General features: G+C 46.8%; 1 long non-coding RNA gene across 1 annotated transcript; it reads left to right on the forward strand.

Annotated features, from left to right (window-relative positions):
* Nucleotides 1-1281: 1281 nt before the first annotated feature.
* Nucleotides 1282-11343, forward strand: LOC117803957. Its single transcript, XR_004628074.1, has 3 exons — nt 1282-1569; nt 3115-3345; nt 10978-11343. It is a non-coding gene; the product is annotated as an uncharacterized LOC117803957 (long non-coding RNA).
* Nucleotides 11344-20923: the final 9580 nt, after the last annotated feature.

A 20923-nucleotide genomic window follows, 5' to 3' on the forward strand; every position in this document is an offset into this window, starting at 1 on the left:
TATCACCTTGAAATCAAATCCTTGCATTAAATTCCTCCTGTTTTATATCCTTGGAAGCTGGTTTCTGTTTTCCTGAAATCAACATGCTTGGAGTCTTATTATGTATCAGAGGATTTCATACATCATCAGTTTTACTATTTACCAGACCGAAAGTAATGCAGATAGCATTTATGCACAGAGAGAAAACTGAGTTTCTAAGAGGCTACATATGTTTCTAAGATTCCCAGCTAATAAGTGGTAGAACAGCGAGGATTTGAATCTAAGTTTGCTTCACCACCAAGCCCATTCGCCTTCCTGCTTGCTTGGGCAACGTGTTGGGAAACATTTGAGGCAGAGTGGGAAGCCAGTGGATGGAGAGTTTTGGGGCAAGGGTGGCTTTTGACTTTCCAAAATTACTCCAGCACCCACCTCCTCATTGCCAGGAAGGCATAAATAAGTGTAACTTTAAAATTTTTCATTTTAAGTATTTTCAGAAAATCTGAGTAGAAAGCTGTCTCACGGAGTCCACCCCAGACTTCCATTCAGACTGCTGGAAACAGANAGGCATAAATAAGTGTAACTTTAAAATTTTTCATTTTAAGTATTTTCAGAAAATCTGAGTAGAAAGCTGTCTCACGGAGTCCACCCCAGACTTCCATTCAGACTGCTGGAAACAGATTTTTTTTTTTTTAAATATTTTATTTATTTATTTGACAGAGATAGAGACAGCCAGCGAGAGAGGGAACACAAGCAGGGGGAGTGGGAGAGGAAGAAGCAGGCTCATAGCGGAGGAGCCTGATGTGGGGGCTCGATCCCATAACGCTGGGATCACGCCCTGAGCCGAAGGCAGACGCTTAACCGCTGTGCCACCCAGGCGCCCCTGGAAACAGATTTAAATTGTTAAGCTGAATGGAAAGCTGGATGAAACACTATGATTTTTTGAGACACAGGAAGCTTGGCTGAAAGGAAATGCCTCCTCTCACGAGACAATTTTAGATTTAATCCATGTAATACCAGTGCAAATACTCCCCCCCCTTCTCTCTCTGTGTGTTTTTCCTTCACTTCTCTTTAAAACCTTAAACCAACGGCTCCCAGCTGATGTTGGTGCGATACAAGCTGGTTTGGGGTGGGAGATTTGTTCCCAAGGCAAAGAATTTGGGTCTTGTCCTAATTCACAGAAGGGGGTAAGAAAGGGAGGAGACGGTGGGAAATTTGGTTCATGGTATAATTTTCCTCTGTTCTAATAATTTTCTTATTTAATTCTTCTTAAAAATCACCTGAAATGCTTATGTCGGCCAGAATCTAGACCCCAGTGTGAGGTGCCCTCCTATTTATCAGGAGTTTACTTAGCAGTCACTGAAGGTGAGCCGCAGAGTGGCCGGGCTGCAGTTACTCTGCCCTACAAACAAGCTCACACACCACTGGCCTTCAGGAACTTGCCAAGACGCCTGCCTGTACCCACCATTCAGCCGCCATCTTGGGAGGGAAGCCACGGTTATGATGACTCTCAGCGTCCCAGACCAGGACTCCTCCCAGCCCTCATCTTGATTCAGAAAATACTGCAGTCCCAGGCAGGGGAAACTGCTCCAGGTAGGATGACCCGCACAGATCTCGGAGGGCGTTGTTCGGGAGGGACCTAGAAGCATGGAAAGGATATAGGAAATGCCTTCCTTACTGAGGTCTGGGGAAAGAAACTCTGTGGCTGGTCAATGTCATCTTTCTCTCCATCATGCCTTGTGCTAACCCAAAAGGTAGCCAAGACCTATGAGTGGATTGGTAAGGCTGATCAGTTTCACCTTTCGCCTGGCCATGGTGGGGAGCCTGCGTGAGGTCCTTGGCCTGGAAGCAGAGGGAGAATACCAGCTCCACTTTATGGAGAACCCTGAACATTTCTCCTGTTGCCTGAGCTCTCCCCACCCCCAAATGTTTGCTGATGACCTCCTGTGTGGGAGAAGAAGGTTCTTGTCAAATTAAGCACAAGGCATTTGCAGCCTATTTTGCTGTGTGCTTTGCCAAGGACAAAATCAATTCCTCAGTAATCGATAGTTGGTGGTGTTTGCAGATCCCATCCCAAACCCCATCTCAGTAAACCAGGGCACTCTGTTCAATATTTGCACCACATCCAGGTAGGGGTTAATGGAATCTAAATCTATCCTGCAGGGGATTGTCTTTTGTCATTTCTAATAAGTCACCAGAATTGGCAGATTGCAGGCCAATTTTTCAGAACAGCCAATATTTAATAGACTACCTTGGATGATTAAGTGAAATGATTTCTTGGAGTGGTCCCAGAGATAGCTCTAAAAGTTGTCTTGGCTAATTATCTCAAAACTCAAGCACAAAGTCATAATGCCACTTGCCAGTTAAGTTTGGTTTCTGCCAAGATTTGGGCCTCTTAATCTAGTATCTACATGCCCAGAAGGTCCATGATGAGGCCACAGAAAGACAGAGAGTAACTTAGGTTTACACAAAGTTCTGTGCATTTCTATCAATGACCATCAGATTCCCACAAGGACCCATGACCCTGCAGAAGATAAAAATGCCTGTCTGGGGGTTTGGTGCCATTCATTTGGCAGGTCCATTTCTACACGCTCTGATTAACTTTCCACTTTCTTCTCAGCTTTTATCCCCTTCCTCTGTGTGGCTTTTGTCTATGGACCCAAGAAAACTGCTGGATGATTTAGCCAAGTGTTTTTGCAGCTAAGACAGAAGCTGCCGCTTTTGTTTGGGAAGCTAGCACCTCACTGCCCGCTCCTCCCTCCCCTGACCAATATGAAAATGTTCACATCTAAACCTGGAATACTGGGGCAATGTTTGGCGTCTTCAAAATAAAGGCAAACCTGCGTTCCCCCCTCCACCCACAAATTACGTGTAAAGTCAGATTTCCAAACATCTGAGGAAGTGTCTGTTCGTGTCTTAGTGGAATTACTAAATTACACTTAGCTCCCTCCGACGAGGTCTTTTCCTTCCCACACCCTGGCAATTGCTTGCCAATTAATACAATCGAGTAACCACCATATGAACAACTTTTAATTTTGAGTACCAGGTTGTACATTTTCTTTGCTCTCCTCCACCCACAATTTTCTGAATTTTTAAGGTCTGGGCTTTCCTTTCTCTCTCTCTCCTCTTCTTATGCAGCTGAAAACCAGGCACGGCTGGGGCAGTGAAAAATATTCATGGAACATCTGCTGAAGGATTTCTGCCTACTTCCTTCCTCAGTGCACTAGTCATAAAGTCAAAGCAGTCAGGTTGACACGGGCTGCAGAAAAAGCCTTACCAGTCCGAGAGCTGAGTCCAGCGTTGCAGATCCGAGTGACGGTTTTTGCGCTACTAGCTGGGATCTCCAGAAAACAAAGCCTTCTTGTTCAGGTAGCTCAAAGCTCTGTAACCCCTACACATGCATTCCCTCTTCTGCCCAAAGCCCCACCTAAAGGCAGGTTGGCTGGAGGTGAGTCAGCAGCACCCGCCATGTGCGGTCCTCCGGAGGGATCGGCATATGTGCCTGTGTCCATTTTCATCCCAGTGACCTGCTCACCTCAGGTGGTTGGAGTCAATGGTAACTCTTTTTCTTACTCTCTGCCACTAGCTGTGTGTGACCCTGGACAAGTCACTTAATTTCCTTCTATTGCTGTCAACTGGTGGTAGTGACGCCTATGTGACCAGGAAGCAGAGCCAATTCACTTAGATGAAATATATCACGTGGTTAGCACTCTTTGTTAGGTTTCTTCTCACTTGCAAAGTAGGAGTAATAATACTTGACGAGACTATAATCCTACTGATTAATAGCCTCCGAAGGGTTGGGTTCTGTGGAAAGCTGCAAGGAGTGAACTTGTGTGGATTTTTCTAAAAATGTTTGATTTGGAGGTTGAAAATTCTGAAGTATAAGGTTACTAAGACATATGTAAAATTGCATTAGGCCTTCCTAAAGTTTGTGCTTTTGGAACCAAAGAGACAGTGATTGTGAAAGAGTTCTAAAATCAAATGTGGTGTTTGGGAAACTCTACGGCCTGTATGTTCCTCTTGGAAGTTGGCATTGCACATTCGTATCTTAAAGTCCTGAGATTTAAAAAGAATGCTTAACTATGATTAACTCAGTGTTTGCACATTTATTTGACCACTTAATAAAAAGGACCCTTTTATTCGTGTCACACTGTTAATATCCCTGATTTGATGTAACGCTTTGAGACGTGCTAAATTACCCTACTCCCAGTGTAGGCTATTCCGAGGATTGGATGACACTAATTGCCATGATAATTTTAAAGATAGATTTTAAATTGAATTGGAAATCCAAAATGGTGTTCTGTGACTGTATATTTAGTCATCAGGAATTTCTGTTAACCTGTGACTTAAAAAAATGGCCGCCTTGCAAAAGATGGGCTTGGTACCTTTTGTATGCAGATACTGCAGCATCTGAGCATTTTGTTTAGTCAAAAACAATGCCACTTTTGGCTGTATATGGCTTTTTATGTAATCAGTCTGCTACTTTATCTAATCGATCCTGTAACTCAGGATAACAAGGCACACAGGACAGACGTAGAGAAGCCTTTATCCAGACATTCCTGGAAGTGTTCTTCTCCGCCCTGAGCTGAAGCTGCATTGGGGTGTTTGTCATCCCAGCTGGGCACACTTTATCTTCACGCTCAAGGACCGATGCCTCGGAGTTTCATGTCCAGCAGCATAGGCAACAGTGTTTATTTATTTATTTTTAACAGTTAAAAAAATTATTTATTAATTTGAGAGAGAGTGCACAAACGTGCGAGTGGTGGTGAGAAGGGGCAGAGGGAGAGGGAGAATCTCCAGGAGGCTCCTTTCTGATCTCGGACCCCAAGGTGGGGCTCGAACTCACGACCCTGAGATCGTGACCTGAGCTGAAATCAAGAGTCACACATTTAACCGGCTGAGCCACCCAGGGGCCCCCAGTGTCTACTGTTAAATGTGCTAGACTCTACTCGGTGTGCTTGAATCCTCACCACAGCTTTCCCATGTAGGGATTATTTCTTCTGTCTTACATCTGAGAAGACTGAAGCTCAAAGTTGTTCGGTCAACTTGCTTATGTCAGATGTAGAACGAAGTCTCAAAGGCCAGGTCTGCTGACTGAAAAGCTGTGGTCTTTTTAATCCTATGTCACCTTCACACCTCTTCTCCAAGAAGTCTGGAGCTTTCCATGGCAGGATCTCATATGCCACACTTTTTCTTATCTCCATAAAACTACATCTGTCTTAGTGCTACAGACTGTATATGTCCCCAGATTCATATGTGGGAACCTAATCGCCAATGTGATGCTATTAGGAGATGGGGACTCTGAGAGATGATGAGGTTGTGAAGGTAGAGCCCTCATGAATGGGATTAGTACTCTTCTAAAAGAGGCCCCAGAGAACTCCCTCATCCTTTCTGCCATGTGAGGACAAAACAAAAAGATAGTCATCTATGAACCAGGAAGTGAGCCCTCAGTAGATGTCGAATCTGCTGGCACCTTGATCTTGAATTTCCCAGGCCCCAGGACTTTGAGAAATAAATTTCAATTGTTTATAAGCCAATCTGATATTTTGTTATAGCAGCATGAATGGACTAAGACACTTAGTAAAGGAGGAAAACCATTTCACCATTTTGATCAATGCAGAAAAAGCACTTAATAAGATTAAGCACCCATTTATGATAAAAATTCTAAGCAACTAGAAACTTCCTCAAGTTGATAAAAAGCCATTCCAAAAAACCAACAGCTAATATCATACTTAATGGTGAAAGATTAAAGATTCTGGGCTCTTCAGGAGAGAAGGTGAAAGCAGAGGAAGCTGGTGACCCAGAAGAAAGAGGACAAGGCCTGAGTTGGACCATGTGTTCCTCAACCTTGTCCTTGGCCCTGTCACAGTAGCCTGGGACACTAAGCTGTCTCCCAGGAGGGTGGAAATGGCAGGCCTCCTACACTTTGTCTCCATACTCACCTCTCCCGCTCAGGCTATCCATGTCCTAGTGTGTTACCATGAGCAGTATCTGTCTGAGCTTGTCTCTGAGAGCCTCAACCTGCGCCCCATAAAAATGTGTGTGGTTTTGGTTTAGGCCTCCCCTCAGCTTTTGCCCCAGTGAGTTGGAATTGCTTTCTGGCCTTTGACTTTTGGGACGCTGAGGCAAATGAGAGTAAAATTAGGAAATATTGGACATGTTAAAAAATCAAACAACATCTAGGGCTAGGATGTCCCTAGGCAGTTGTAGGCTCCAATGCAATCACACCGTTCAGTTAGGTTGAACATGATAAAGCCTCCAGGAGAGAGGTCCTTGAGGCCTCCACAACAGAATGGAAGAGGAAGGCAGTAGTATAGGTCCCCTCTCCTGCATGAAGCCAGCTGTCCCACCCCAAGAGACTCATGCTTAGTGGTTTTCAACTGAGGGTGACTTCGCCCTCCAAGAAACATTTGTGAATTTCTAGAGACATTTCTTTGCTATGACTAGGGGTGCTACCAGCATCTGGTGGATAGAGGCCAGGAATGCCACTAAATATCCTACAATACACAGGACATCCCCCCACACCAAAGAATTACCTAGCCCCAAATGTTCGTCATGTCAAGGTTGAGCAATCCTGGGCTAGTAAGAAAGCTGGGTGCAAATTCCAGCTGTCATTTATAGCTGTCTGACACTGGGCAAATCACTTACTTCTCTGTGTTTGTTTCCACCTCTGTAAAATGAGGGTGATAACAACAGTCAGTACCCCATAAGGCTGTTGTGAGCATTAAGTGGGTTCATAGTATGTCCAGTGTTCAGATCTGTGACCAGGCCATAGGGAAACCCTATCTAGGACTTTGTACTGGACAAGCCCTCATTAGAATCACTCAGATGGTCATCACCCAGAAGAGTCATAGCTCTTCCCCCAAGCACTACCCCATCCCCAGATAAGTCCTCTCTTCTCTGGGCTACACATGTCCCTTCTCTTCAACTGACTCAGCTCCCAGATACTTTACCATGCTGGTCTCTTTTCTGGAAGGATTCTAATATATGGGTATTAAAAGTAAGCCTCCCACAACCTGATGTCCTGAAAGTACAGAGGCCACGCTGTTACCTTACTCTGCTAGATGAACCCTTTGATGGTTGTGTCTAAGTGGGGTTGGCTTTTACTAAAGGGGCTTTGTGCTGCAGTTGGCTGCTTCTACTTTGACCAACTGGGATTTCCCTGCCATTCTTCCGCAGAGGAGGAGTCCCAAGGTAGAGAGTGTTCTGGGCAGAAATCACAAAGAACAGGGCTCTCCCATGACAAATGCTGTATCTAAAAAGAGTTTCCCACTTGGCCTGAAAATTCAATAGAACAAAACTCTGCTTCCTTTGAGGTTAAGTGCAGTGCTGCTGAACTGGAAAGAACCTCACAGAAAAGCCATGTCACCAAGAAGGAGACACTGACACCTGCATGCCTTATTCCTCCCCTCCTCTCGCCTCTCACCTAGGTTGGGTCCTTGGTCTGCTTTACTGTTTTTATCATTTCCTAACACCTCAGAGAATAGCCCTTTCTAGAAACAGCAGCTCATAAAAGATTTCCCTCTAACAGCGTTATCCCCCAGCAGGCGGGAGAGCAGCCGTTTGACACAGAGATAGCAGACCCTGCTATTGCAAATAGCAGGAGCAAGTTCACTTTCAAACTTTCTGACGTCTTGGGGGAGCCCACCTAAGCGTTCCTCCCATAGGCTTCTGAGAGGGTCTGTTAAACTGTCATGGCTTCATTTTGGTCCAATTGACCTCGCAGTGGGCTAACTGCTGCCCTTCACTGTGTGGGGGCAGCTGCCGCTGATTGCAGGTGCGGTAGTGGGCAGGGAACGATGGACCCTCACTGGTGTGTTACAGGAGAAAATGTTACCCACGTCCTCCAAGCGTGAGGGAACAAACAACCCGGCTGAGGCATGCTGCTCAGAAGGGCCCGGTCCACCCAGAAGTCTTCATCAAAGCCACATCAAGTGAAAGCTTTGAACGTGAATGAGATTTGCTACTTTGTTTTATGTTGTCGGTTGCCTTCTACTTACGGAATTTGTTGAATGGCTGTTAATTTCGGCTCCCTGTGATCAGGGAAAGTCTGAACCAGTTTCTTTTGTCCAAAGAAGTCTTTTTTAAAAACCCAGTTTTCTTTGAGTATCCCCTACTCTAAACCCGTGCTCTCTGTGTAAGGCTGCCCCCGCCAGGCGGGCCCACAGCTTTTCTGTGGTAGACCCGGAGCCTGTCGTTTCCTTTCTCGCTCAGCGTCCTTTTGTGGTGTCCTCCACATCCAGGCTGAGGCTCTTCTTCGCACACGTCTGAATGGTGGTTTTTAACTTGAGGGCTCTGGTTTGTAAGTGGATGACGGGAAATGGCAATAGAAGCATCAACGGGGAGCTGAGGGCCTTTGACCCAGCCATTCACATTATAGTTGGGGAATCAGGACCCAGATTCCAAGCTGGGTTCAGCAGGACCCTGGGGACCTCGGGAGGTTAAGGGAAGGGAGATGGTAAGAGAGGCTGAGCAAATCCCAGCCCCTCTTCCTTTTCAGCCGAGCACCTCCACTTTGATTTTTAATTTTTCAAGTTTAACATTTATTTAGAAAAAGGCAGTGATCATAAAGGTACAGGTCAGTGAGGTTTTACAAACTGCGCACACCTGTGGAACCAGCACAGCTCCAGAAATAGAACATCTCCGGGCCCCCAGGAACCCCCATGCTCCTTTTCAACTGCCCCTGAAAGGGGAGCCCCTCTCCTGACTTCTCATAATATCTCATTGATGTATTTTATATATCAGGGCCCTGCAGAGATTTTTTTTTCCACTTTTTATTTTAAAATAATTACAGATTCACAGGACGTTACAAGGAGAATACAGTGAGGCATTCTTTTTAGATGTTCAAACAATTCTTTTTTAAAATAGAAGTTTGAAAACCAGTGGTGCCATAGAAGCAAATGGATGGGTTTTGGAGTCAGGCCTCATGGGATTGAATCCGAATTCTTTTCCTTACCAGCATGTGACCCAGTGTGTCCCTCAATAGTTCTGAGCTGCAGAGAAGGTTCATTCTACTTTCCTGCTGTGGGGAGGGTCCGGACCAGGGTGGGACAGTGTGTGAGCGTGTAAAGGATAGAGCACGGCGGGAAGGCAAGGCCTCTCCGGGGCTCTGAGTGCAGAGCTGGCTAGAGCACGGTGCCCAGCTGTAGCTTTGTTGGGTTTCCAGTCAGGTATCACTGAGCACTCAGGACCCCGGCTCTTCCACCTTCCTCGGCCTTCCACACGTGCAGCAGCATCTCCCTGGAGCTATTTGGGCAGGTGGGGTGTGGGGGAGTTGCAGCCTGGGCAGGAAGGCTGGAAAGGGCCGGCCAGGCAGGCCCAGGAGGCGTGTCCCCCTCAGACTACTCAGGCCGGGCCTACGCTCGGTCCCTCAGCTTTGGGCTGGTCACTGTGAAATCAGCCCTGTTCACGTGCCACCTGGAATGGCAACCCACCCCCGCCCCCATTCAGGAGGGTGTGCCTCCCTGCTCATTAAAGGAGAATTCCCACTGTGGATGAGTGACAAAAGACAGCCTCAAGGAGTGCGCTTACTAAATCCGAAGGAATCTGACCTCTCATTACCGGGAGGGGAGCTGAGGGCGACTCTTGGCCTGCTGGCCCTGAGTCATCCCAGGGAAGACAAGACAAGCCCACATGACCCATCTCAGAGGCCTGAACCCAGGCAGACAGGTGCCTGGAGCCACCCAAGAGATAAAATCTGGGCTGGCCGGATCCACCAGTGGTTAACAATGGACAAAGGCTGTCCGCTTTGCCCACCTCGAGCTGTACCACACCTCCAGACCAGAAAAGGGGATGCATATAAAGGAAGGACTTTGTTCCTCCGGTAGCCTGCCATCTTTCTGGCTTCAAAACGTGGCACCTACCAGTGTCCCTTCTGGAGACCAGCACGTGGCCCAGGCTGCCTTTGAGACAGCTACGTGATTCTGGGAAAAAGCCCCTGCCTCTTTCCTTCCTTGGCAGTTAAACTTTCCAGGACATCTTAGGGTGCAGTGTTAAGCCTAAAGTCGGGGGACTTTGGGGCAAAAGGAGTGAGGATGTTGATGGTGATGATGAGAGTAGTAGCGATAATAGGATGGTTGGGGAGCTGGCAAGCAACATGGGAGAGGGGCCTGGTCCTGGGAAGTAGCCTCAGGTAGCCTGGACGCCCAGCTATAATGACAGGTATCACTTATTAGATGCCTGTATGAACCATGCATCGCTCTGAGAGCTTTGCATGCATGGTGTCATTTAATCCAGTAACCCTATGGAGGTCATTATCGTAATTATGATGTCCTTTAAGTGACTTGCTGAAGGTCATGTAGCTGGTGAGTGGCAGAGGCAGAACATGACTGAAGTCCCCTTCTTCCTTCTCCCTCCTGGCCCCTTATCCACCACACAGAGACTCTCAACCTTCCTAAATTTTTCTTCTTGGAAAGTGTTTATTCTTAACTGCCGGCTACCCCTGTTGCAAGTGACTGACACCTGTCAAAGTGTAAGGTGTTACTCCCCTCAGGGGTGCCTGTGTTTCAATAAGAGCCTGGGTGATACAGCAGCGACCAACATTTCTGTAGAGCTGTGGTTCCCAAAGTGAGGCTGCGGGCACTGCGGTTTGCAGACGCCGTTCACGTACATTATTTCCTTGCTTTATTGCAGCACTTCTCTGACGTCAGAGGGTGTTGGAACCGCCCGGGGGACTTGTGCCAACACAGATTGCTTGCCCACAACCCAGAGTTTCTGATTCTGAAGGCCTGGGGTAGGAGGGCCTGAGTATTTGCATTTTAAACAATTTCCCAGGTGGGGCTGATGCTGCCATTCTGGGGACCACACTTTGAGAACCAGTAAGATGAGAAGAGCAGGTATTATTGTTTCCATCTTTTAGATGAACACATTGATGTGCAGGGAGGTTAGGGGACTTGTGATCAGGTGACAGAGTTATCAAAAAGCATGGGAGGGCCTTTAACCCACATACACATAGAACTGTATATGTGACATCTTGTAACCCCCAGCACTACTTCTCCACAGGGCTGTGCAGGGCTGAGATGTCTGCAGTGATGATCCCTCCAAATTATAGGAGCCTCCCCTGGGTCGTCTGGGGGACCACAAGACCTGAGTGCCCCTGGCTCTTCAGGGCCCGCAGCTGCAACGGTGTTTGCGAAGGCATCGTCCCTGGTGAGGGAGACGTGGGCAGGAAAAGCCAGAGTTCAAAGTCCACATCCACAGGGGTGCAGACGTGTCACATGCATCCACACCTTTACCTCATCTTTTCTCTAACAGCTGACAGCAAGACCGGGCCAGCAGGACACAAGCCTTGTCTTAAGTGGAGAAGGCAGGGGTCTCATATGGCCGCCACGGCCAGAGCTGCTTTCAAGGCTTTCGAGGCTTGCTCCTGGCAGAGCTTTGGGTAAGTATGAGTCTGATGATCCAGAAGTGGCTGCACGAGCCCTGCGGTTATGAACAGTGCTGTTTCCCACAATGCGTCCGGTGCCCAGGCACCGTTCGCTAATGGTGGTACTAAGGCCAAATGCAGAAACAAACGCAGACCCACACGTTTAACCCCACATGAGCGATTTCGTTTCAGCAAGGCCAGACATAACCTAAGAGCCATAACGTTTAAGAAGTTTCGATTACATTTCAAATCTAGCTTATATTTAGTTTGGGCACAGTCAAGAAGCATAGTGAAAATAATTTAAATCAACACTAAGAGGCTTCAGGGTTTGCTGTTGTTGTTTGTTTAAACAGAGAGACATACTTTTTACGTTTAAGAAATGTGCCATTCAGGGACGCCTGGGTGGCTCAGTCGGTTAAGCATCTGTCTTCGGCTCAGGTCATGGTCCTGGGGTCCTAGGATTGAGCCCCATGTTGGGCCCTCTGCTCAGTGGAGAGTCTGTTTCTTTCTCTTCCTCTGTCCCTTCCCCTCCCCCTGCTCATGTTCTCTTTCTCTCTAAAAAAAAAAAAAAAAAAGGAAATGCTCTATACATACTTCCCCTTTAAGGCCCTGATAACTGTGTGTTGGGATGTTTAGAGATGGAGAAGGCAAATCCCGAGTGCCATGGCTTTTCTTCGAGAGGTGAAATTGAGCTACAAGAACATGATGAGAAGCTTTGATGAATGGAACCAAAAAACATAAGTCATAATAGATGAGAGTAAAAAGGTATCAAAAGAGAAAGAAAGAAATGTTTCCACAGAGCAGCCCGTGGCCTGGCAGGGTGAAGGGTTACTGGCCCCCCAGGGGCTGGGGTCAGGAGTATTACCGCTGGATGTCAAGGAGAAACTCAGCAAGTTTTGCTGGCCCAGTGGAAAGAGCACTAGATCTAATAATGGCAGGTTTGCATGGTAGCCTCTGCTCTAGCATTTCTTAGTCATGTGACTTAGGATAGCTCATAGAGCTTCTGGGCCTCAGTTTTATGATCTATAAAATGGGGATTATACTCCATAAAGTGCTTCTCCACTTTTAAATGAGATCATGTAGATGAAAGCCTGACTTATCTGTGAAGTGTCATACAAATGCTCATCTTCATTGCTTTCTCTCCCCAGCTTTATTGAGATATAATTGATGTATAACACCGTCTAAGTTTAAGGTGTACAAAACAGTACTGATTGTATACACAGTGTGTGTATACACACAGGTATATTGCAAAATGATCACCACTGTATGGCTAGTTAAAACATCCATCATGGGACACCTGGGTGGCTCAGTTGGTTAAGCATCTATCCTTGGCTCAGGTCATGATCCCGGGGTCCTGGGATGGAGCCCCATGTGGGGCTCCCAGCTCAGTGGGGAGTCTGCTTCTCTCTCTCACTCTTCCTCAGTGCTTTCTCTCTCAAATAAATAAATAAAATCTTAAAAAAAAAAAGAATAAATAAGACATCCATCACATTACACAGTTACAACTTTTTGCATGTGTGGCAAGAACTTTTAAAATCTACTCTCTGAGCAGCTTTCAAATATATGATAAAGTAGTATTAACTATAGTCACCATGCGATACATTACAACCCCAGAACTTACTCATCTTATAACTGGAAGTTTGTACTTTTTGACCATCTTCATCCATTTCCCCCACCCCCACCCTTGGCAACCACCAATCTGTTCTCTGTTTCTATGAGTTTGGTGTTTTTGATTCCACTTAAGTGAGATCATACAGTATTTGTCTTTCTCCCTCTGTATTGTTTTATTTGTCCATTTTTAAAGCTTTTGTTGGCTGCCCCACCAGCTTCTGTACTTCTGCTCTTCTCTCTCACTGCCCCTCTACCACACTCACAGAGTAGGACCAACCACTCGGTCCCTACAGCCATGAGGGGTCAGTTCTATGGAGGCCACTTTCCAGGGCTCTCCAAGGGAGGGTAGATTTTATCTTGCTAGACCTGGGCGGGGCCTTGGCAGTCTTCTGGTCCAATACCTCCTGTGAGAGATGAGGAAGTGAAACCAGAGACCTTGGACGTGACCTTCTAAATGCCACAAGGGAGTTAGTGGCAAGCCAGGAATGTACTCTCTGGGATTCTTTTTCAATAAATTCTTTTCCCCATTCTTCCTGTTATACACAAAAATGGAAAAAGGTGCCAAATTTTCTGGGGGCTCAAGATCCCTTTGTCAGAGATTGAAGTGCACAGAAAAACCAGAGAACCCTGTCTGGCAGGATGGAAGATGCCAGTCAGGACTCATGTTGTGTCCAGGAATGGAGGGCAAGATGGCAGAGGGTAGACGGGAATGAGCCACTGGAACTGTTCCAAGTCCTTAGAAGCTTCAGAATGAAGGCTGAGGTATTTCTGTTAAGGATATTCTGAGAAGGGTCCCCTGGATGGCTCAGTCAGTTGAGCGACCAACTCTGGGTTTCCACTCAGGTCATGATCTCATGGGTCGTGACATTGAGCCCCATGGTGGGCTCTGCGCTCTGAGGGGAATCTGCTTGGGGATTCTCTCCTTCTGCTCCTCCCTGACTCACTCATGTGTGTGCTCTCTCTCTCTCCCAAATAAATAAGTCTTTTTTTTTTTTAAAGGATATGCTGAAAAGACTCTCCTTCTCTTGGTAGAAAAGCTCATTTTTTTCTTCTATTTATATCCATTAAAAGGTAATTTCAGAGGATCACTTGTGGGGAGGAGGGGAGGCCTTCCAGAAGAAGAAGGGCCTGTGAGGAGCAAGAAAGAGTGAGTCATTCTAGAAAATCTGAGGGGCCCGGGGTGGGGGGAGGGGCCAAGGATCTGAAACCGGAAAGGTTGGCCCTCCTTAGTCACAGGATGTGTCAGTCATTTCAGCTTGGTACATGGCAGTAAACCTACAAGAACTTTTCTTTCACACTGGAATCAGGAACCTAAGCCTTAGGATGTAGTGAATTTAAATAAAAATTCTTGGGCTGGAAATTGAAAGAAAAGTGAGTTAAAAGGATAATCACATTTAGAGTATGTAGAATCCAGAGAAGTTAGGCCAGGCATTACTTTATGAGAGAAGGATTTAATTTTTTTTTTTAATTTGTAAACCATTCTATCAGAAATCCGTGTGTGGTGCACGCTGCTGTGTGAAATGTTGTAATGGTAAATAGTTTTAGCTAGTCAAAGATGGAGATATTTATCAGAAACACAAAAACTGTCTAAAGCACTTTTTGAGACCATACAGTTGGAAGCCTAGAGTTGGGTTTTAATCAGAGGGGGCCAAGTCAAGAGATTATTGGTATTTAGAAGACTCTCCAGAACTATGGGATATATTAAATATAAAACATGTCTCAATTCTGGATGTAGATTTATGGGCCCAGGGGTGACTCTTAACTTCATTCCAGCTGATTTCCGATACATGTGAGGCATAGAGTTTGGCTCATAGCAGACAATTCAAGTACTGTTTGCTCTTCAATGTATCTTCAAGTTTCTGGAACTATCCTGTCATCTAGGTGGTCAATGCAATGAAACTGAGTTATCCTCATGGGGCAGATGCTTGATCATTCAGCCACACCCCAAGTATAAAGGCAGGGAGAGAAACTTACGCATGATTCACACCACTTATCTATGACTCTTTTCTTAAATTGTGCTTTTATTTCCACTGAATTGCTCTGCAGTGGCTCAAATCTGTCACTCTGTGGCACCCAAAGCAGTTCAGGCATGGAAAAGAAAGGCTGTTTCTGTTTACTTTTCAAACCACATGCCCACGTGAATCGGGAAGCCTGTATACTTCCACATTCACATGAGAAATGCTCTCCTTCCCCTGGCGGCCTCAGCTCCCCGTGTTTGGGTCGTCTGTATCATGGTACGCAGGTGCAAACACATGAGTCCCATCAGAGCATGTTAATGCCAGCAAGACCTGGATCTGAGGAAGCCGCTTGGAAATCTCTCCAAGTTTCTACAACCCAGCCATTTGCCTGCATTAAAATATCCTGGACGTTCATAGTCCACTTCAACTTCTTGCAAGTGTCCCCTAAGCAGCTGCCGTGGAGGCCATGAGTCCGGAGGAAACTCACCGCCTTCATCGCCTCCATAACCCTTCCTACCAGCGAGGAGCCTGCCTCGCCAGGTCTCTGAGTCTTCTGTGAGGCTCTTCGGGAAGTGGGCACAGCTGCCCTCTCCATTAACTTGAATCAGCTGTTCCTTCTGCATCAGGTGAACTCCCTTTTCACGTTGAGACCAAATGACTTAATTTCTTGTAGGCAGGGAGTTAGTCCCTGACTAATTTGTATGCACTAATTTAGTGAATGCGAAGATTTGCTAAAAACCTCAGGCCTGACACACCCTGGCAGAGGAGTGGGGGCAAGAAGGCCAAATGCCGATCTAATGGATGCCCCTTAAGAGGCAAAGAAGCCAAGCTTTACTGCAAGGTGGATGCAGCCTTTATAACTGGCTGATGACTGTGTCTTCCTCTGAGCACCCAGGGTATGGGACAGGGTGGGACAGGAATGACAGGTAAGTTCATCAGGCCACATCTCAAGAGCGGCTAATGGCCACTTGAGCAACTTGTGAAGAGGGATTGTGGGACTTTGTCCAGGCTCCCAGAAACAGATCTGTGATTGTCTGGTTGGGTCTGCTGTGGGCTCAGGGTGAAGGAGCAGCAGTGTCTGGCATCCTGGGTAGGTTACCTTACACAATAGGCAAGAATGTTCCTGATCAATTATTCCAGCAGGGAAGCCAGACCAAATTTAACCTGGCCTCCAGTCTCCACAGGTTGGCCCAACATCCAACACCCCTGGAAGAAGCTCCTTGAGGCTGCCTCGAAAAGAAGTCAAGCTCCAATCGGGGACGTGCCTTGGAGAGCTGAGGAGATTCCTTAAGCTGTTGTGGCTTCCACAAGCTTGCTACTTGGGGGACACCCACCGTCCCTTTCTACAGTGGGATTGGCAGTAAGTGCTTTAACTCGATGGGGAATTGATTACTAATTTGCTTGTTTGGAGGAATGAGGCAGAAGGGAGGAGCTGAGGAGACCGTGCCTTGCTCAGAAGCTGGTCATGGGGAAAGAAAAGTGCTCTTTGTCCCGTAGCAGCTCTGGAACGGAAAGAAAAGCAGGTCAAACGCCTGGGGCCTGTGTACATGCTACCCTCCCCCACCCCGACGGACAGGTGATGGAGGGGTGGGCAGGGGAGAGGGAGGTGACAGGAGACTGAACAGGTGGGAGTCCTGTGTGATTTTCTTTTTCTTTTAACTGCATTGACCATGGCTTCTGACTTTGATACGGCGCCTATTAATGGGAAATATTGATAATTTGAGTATATATGTGGCAATAAAGGGAGCTGACTCACCGTTTTGGGCAAAGAGGACATCCATGTAGGTATGAAAGTATCTGCTTCGCGTGTAAAGACTTTGCTTTTCCTTCTGTAGAAATAACCCCTAATTCTATAAATCTATAAATCTATGGAAATGAACTATAACATGCTAAAGGATTTTCTTCTGGTTTATTTTTTGTTTGTGACTATTGTGGCAGCTAAACTGATTTCTAATTTCTTTTTTTTTAAAGATTTTTTTTAAAAGATTTTTTATTTATTTATTTGACAGAGATAGATACAGCCCGCGAGAGGGGGAACACAAGCAGGGGGAGTGGGAGAGGAAGAAGCAGGCTCATAGCAGAGGAGCCTGATGTGGGGCTCGATCCCATAACGCCGGGATCACACCCTGAGCCGAAGGCAGACGCCTAACCGCTATGCCACCCAGGCACCCCTGATTTCTAATTTCTAAATCACGAAAGTGTCTATCCCTATCAAACTCGCTTTTTTCCCCACCATTCTATATTCCTTCAAAGACACTGGGGACATTGCCCAATTAAGTCTTCAGTATAAATTCTTTCCATGGCCCCAATATGCTTTAAAGAATGAGGAGAAACAACATATGCTCATTTTCCTTGGAAAATTAGCTGGGGCTATTTTATGAATTGAAACTCTTAAAATTAAATCATTTCATTTGAAAGAAGCCAGAGCACATATTCATTCTCGATGCTTCCTGCCTCTTGGTGGGATGGTAGACGTTTCCAGAAAACGGCCGTGCCAAAGTTCCACAAGTCTGGTCTTTAAACCTGTTTTCCAAGCCTGCCCTCCAGTTGTTTGTGGAGAAACATGCCTTTCATAGTAAATGGAAACATATCCAGTGTCAAGTTCCATGCTCTTAGTTCTAAAATTAGAAAGTATTGCGGGGAGGGGTGGTGTGGTGACGAGTGTAGGACTGATGGTAGTTACTCGGAAAGAAACTCAAATTAGATGGGATTGTACAGATTTTGTAATATGTGTTTTCTTTTATTTTTCTCATAAAAGTCAGAGACTTTCGTAAGAAGAGCAAAGGGGGGATGTGCTCTCAGGAGAGAGTGAGGAGAGAGCTGCGGTCCTTCATTTACAGTTTATATTAAAATAGGAAGCTCTGCCCCCTGCCCCGATACCTCCCACCCCCTCAATACTGTAGTTCTCTATTTTCTCTTTATTTTTACTTCTAAAAACAAAAAGCAATGGATGGATAGATGGATAGCCAGACAGATAGGGGTGTGTGTGTGTGTGTGTGTGTGTGTGTGTGTGTTTAACCTTGGGAAAGTTCTAAAAATTTGCTGTTCTGCCTCTGAATTTTCTCTGACAGTCTTCTCCTGTCTTCTTTGTCCCAGTGCACCTGTCCCCAGGACACTGGGGTGTCTTGACCTTTCTGAGTTTCTGAGCAAAACTATGATGGTGAGTGTCCCAGCTACCAGAGCCAGAGGTGAGATAGGAGAGAAGAAGGGGCTGGTGTCCAGGAACGTCCTCCTGCTGGGGCTAATACATGGTTTTCTTTTCCCTTTGGCTCTACCAGGAGGGGAGGAAGTAAGTAGGATAGGTCCTTGCCCTCAGTCTCAGGTAACATGATCAGTTTAGCCTGCCAATCAAAGCAGAGTTCTGCCAGACCAATTCTATGCCTGCTGATTTGTTCACTTCCTCCTTTGTTTAGGTCTTAGGTCCTTTTATCTAAATGTGAGCTCTCCTCTTCATGTCTGCCATGATAAGACAGACTTCTGGAGCACAGGGACTTGGCTTTATTTCTCTGTCTTCAGGGTTTGATGCAGTGGCCAGTACATAATGAGATTTCAACAAACATTTATTTTGTTTTGTTTTAAGATTTTACTTATTTATGAGAGAGAGAGAGAGAGAGAGGGAGAGAGAAGGAACAGAGGGGAGGGGCAGAGGGAGAGGGAGAAGCAGACTCCCCCTGAGCCGGGAGCCCAATGTGGGCCTCGATCCCAGGACGCTGGGATCATGACCTGAGCCAAAGGCAGACGCTTAATGACTGAGCCGCCCAGACGCCCCTCACCAAGCATCTGAACAAGCACATTCTCTTTACCACAATTACTGATGCCCAGTATGTGCAAGGCCCGTACCTAGGAATGCGTGTGCCAGAGGGGGAGGAGTGCCCTGGTGACTCGGCACCCACACCGTGCAAGGTCCTAGTCAGGTGAGGGAGAGGAAAGACATCTACCGTGGCGCTCGAGGCAGAAATGACATCTGCCGACAGGTGCAGACGGACGTTGGCGCACACACGTGCACGTAGTAATAAAACGCCTGTTTGTTCAGTGTACATGTTTTCAATCTAAGATTTCTGAATGGTGTTTCAGTTTTCTAGCCTCCATACTTCCCACATCAGCCAAGCCACTTTAGAAGCTGCACTTTGATGCATCCCTTCTCTCTCCAGTCTTCGTGGGGGCTTTGACTTGAATCAGAAACACGTTCCCCTCGCCCCCCCCATTTTGTGGCTCCTCTTTCTCATTTCCTGCAGCCCTTGGCAGGGGGTACTTAGCCTGCAGCTTTAGAGGCAGAGGTCTTCTGATGAGCAAAGGTGTGCTGTTTGCAACAATGGGTAGTGGTTGGAGCAAAACAGCCAAAATTAATCTCGGGTGGGCATGGGCTTTGTTCTGGAGAAATCCCTCACTACTGTGACCTGTAGAGCAAAGGGTTTTGAGGACAAGATTTGCAGCCTGGCTCGTGGAAGAGTAGGAGAGGAGTGGGATGGAGGGAGGAGGTCACGTTTACTCTCACCAAAAGAAAAATCCAGCAACTAATGAATCATCAAACTTTGCATCGGAAACCAGGGATGTACTGTATGGTGACTAACATAATAAAAAATCATTAAAAAAAAAAAAGAAAAGAAAAATCCAGAAGGCCCAACGGACTTCTATCGGTTGCTAGCTGGTGGTGGTGAAGGCAGGAGGGCAGAAGGAGAGGCTGGGGTCTGGTTTGGAGCTGCTGGAGGAGCTGGAAATCATGGGTGGAATTTGCTGCTTCGTTTCAAACAATTAAGATGATGTTGCCAAAGGGGGAAAGTTTGAAATCTGAAACTTGTGGCAGAAGTTATTCTGCAATTCTCCATTCATTTGACATTAAAATGTGAAGTAAATAAACACGCTTGCTAGTTTGGAAACCTAGTAACACAGGAGGTCCCAGAGGCCCGATGGGGCCACCTGCATCTGGAGCCGCCCTCCCCCCCAGGTCTCTATTCTAATGGCTGATTTGTGCCCAAGGAGGAAGGGCACGAAGTGACTTTTGTGCCCTGTGTCTGGGCTGAGGAAGGGGGGCTGGGGAGAAGGGTGGTGGTGAGGCTTTCCTCCAGCCTGGCCCTGGAATGTGGCCTCAGGCGGCGAAGCCTTTTGAGAAGCTAGGGAAAGCTACAGACTGGCCTTGGTGCTCACCCCCCACACTGAGCATGCGCATAGGAATGTATACAGGGGCTTCCTGGCCCCCCTGAGGCCACCCGTGGGTCCTGAGCACTTTGTAATTCCTTTGTTCCCAAAGATGTGGCCTCACTTCACCTCCAGAATCAACTCTGAGTCCTCATCACGGTGTTCAGACTTGCCACGGCAGGGCCCCAACCGCCCTTCCCAGCCCCTCCTGTAGCCCATTTGGTACGCAGGCTCGGGCTGCTGTTCTGCCACTTGCTCTCCTGTCCCAGCCCCAGCCACCTCTCACTTCGCCTTTGCAATGCACTGCTTGAATGAGGGCTTCCCCAGCCCTTTCAGCTGGGAGTGTATGCTCTTCTTAACAATTTCCAAGTGTTTGGACTTTAGTGTATTCATCATCTGATGCTGGCTATGATTTCACCTTCTGTGTGTCACCTGATACCTATCCAGGCCCACGGAGGATAAGTCCCTAGAGGGCAGGCAGTGTCCCCAGCCCACCTTGTGTCCCTAGTATGAATAGTACTTAGGGTCAGGATAATGCCCAGTTTTGAGGTTTGAGGGGCTTAGGAAATGTGGGAGAGAATAAATGATAAGGGTAGAAAAATCTCAACCACCTCAAGATTGGCAGGGAGCTGGGCAGGGATGGGACTGTTAATTACTGATGCCTAGAGTCCTACAAAGATGGGGAGGGGGCTTGGCTGTATGTGCTGGCAGACCTCCCCCCACCCCCACCCCCCAGCAGAGCCCCAGACCCTGACACCCTGTGCAGGACTAAAAAACAAAGGGAGAACTCACAGGATGCAAGATGGTATGAGATGGATTTTTTAAAAATTATGACAATATACATTCCTTGCATATGGCATTGAGTGAAAAGTTTTCT

Source organism: Ailuropoda melanoleuca, chromosome 10, assembly GCF_002007445.2.
Source record: "Ailuropoda melanoleuca isolate Jingjing chromosome 10, ASM200744v2, whole genome shotgun sequence".
Lineage (NCBI taxonomy): Eukaryota > Metazoa > Chordata > Mammalia > Carnivora > Ursidae > Ailuropoda > Ailuropoda melanoleuca.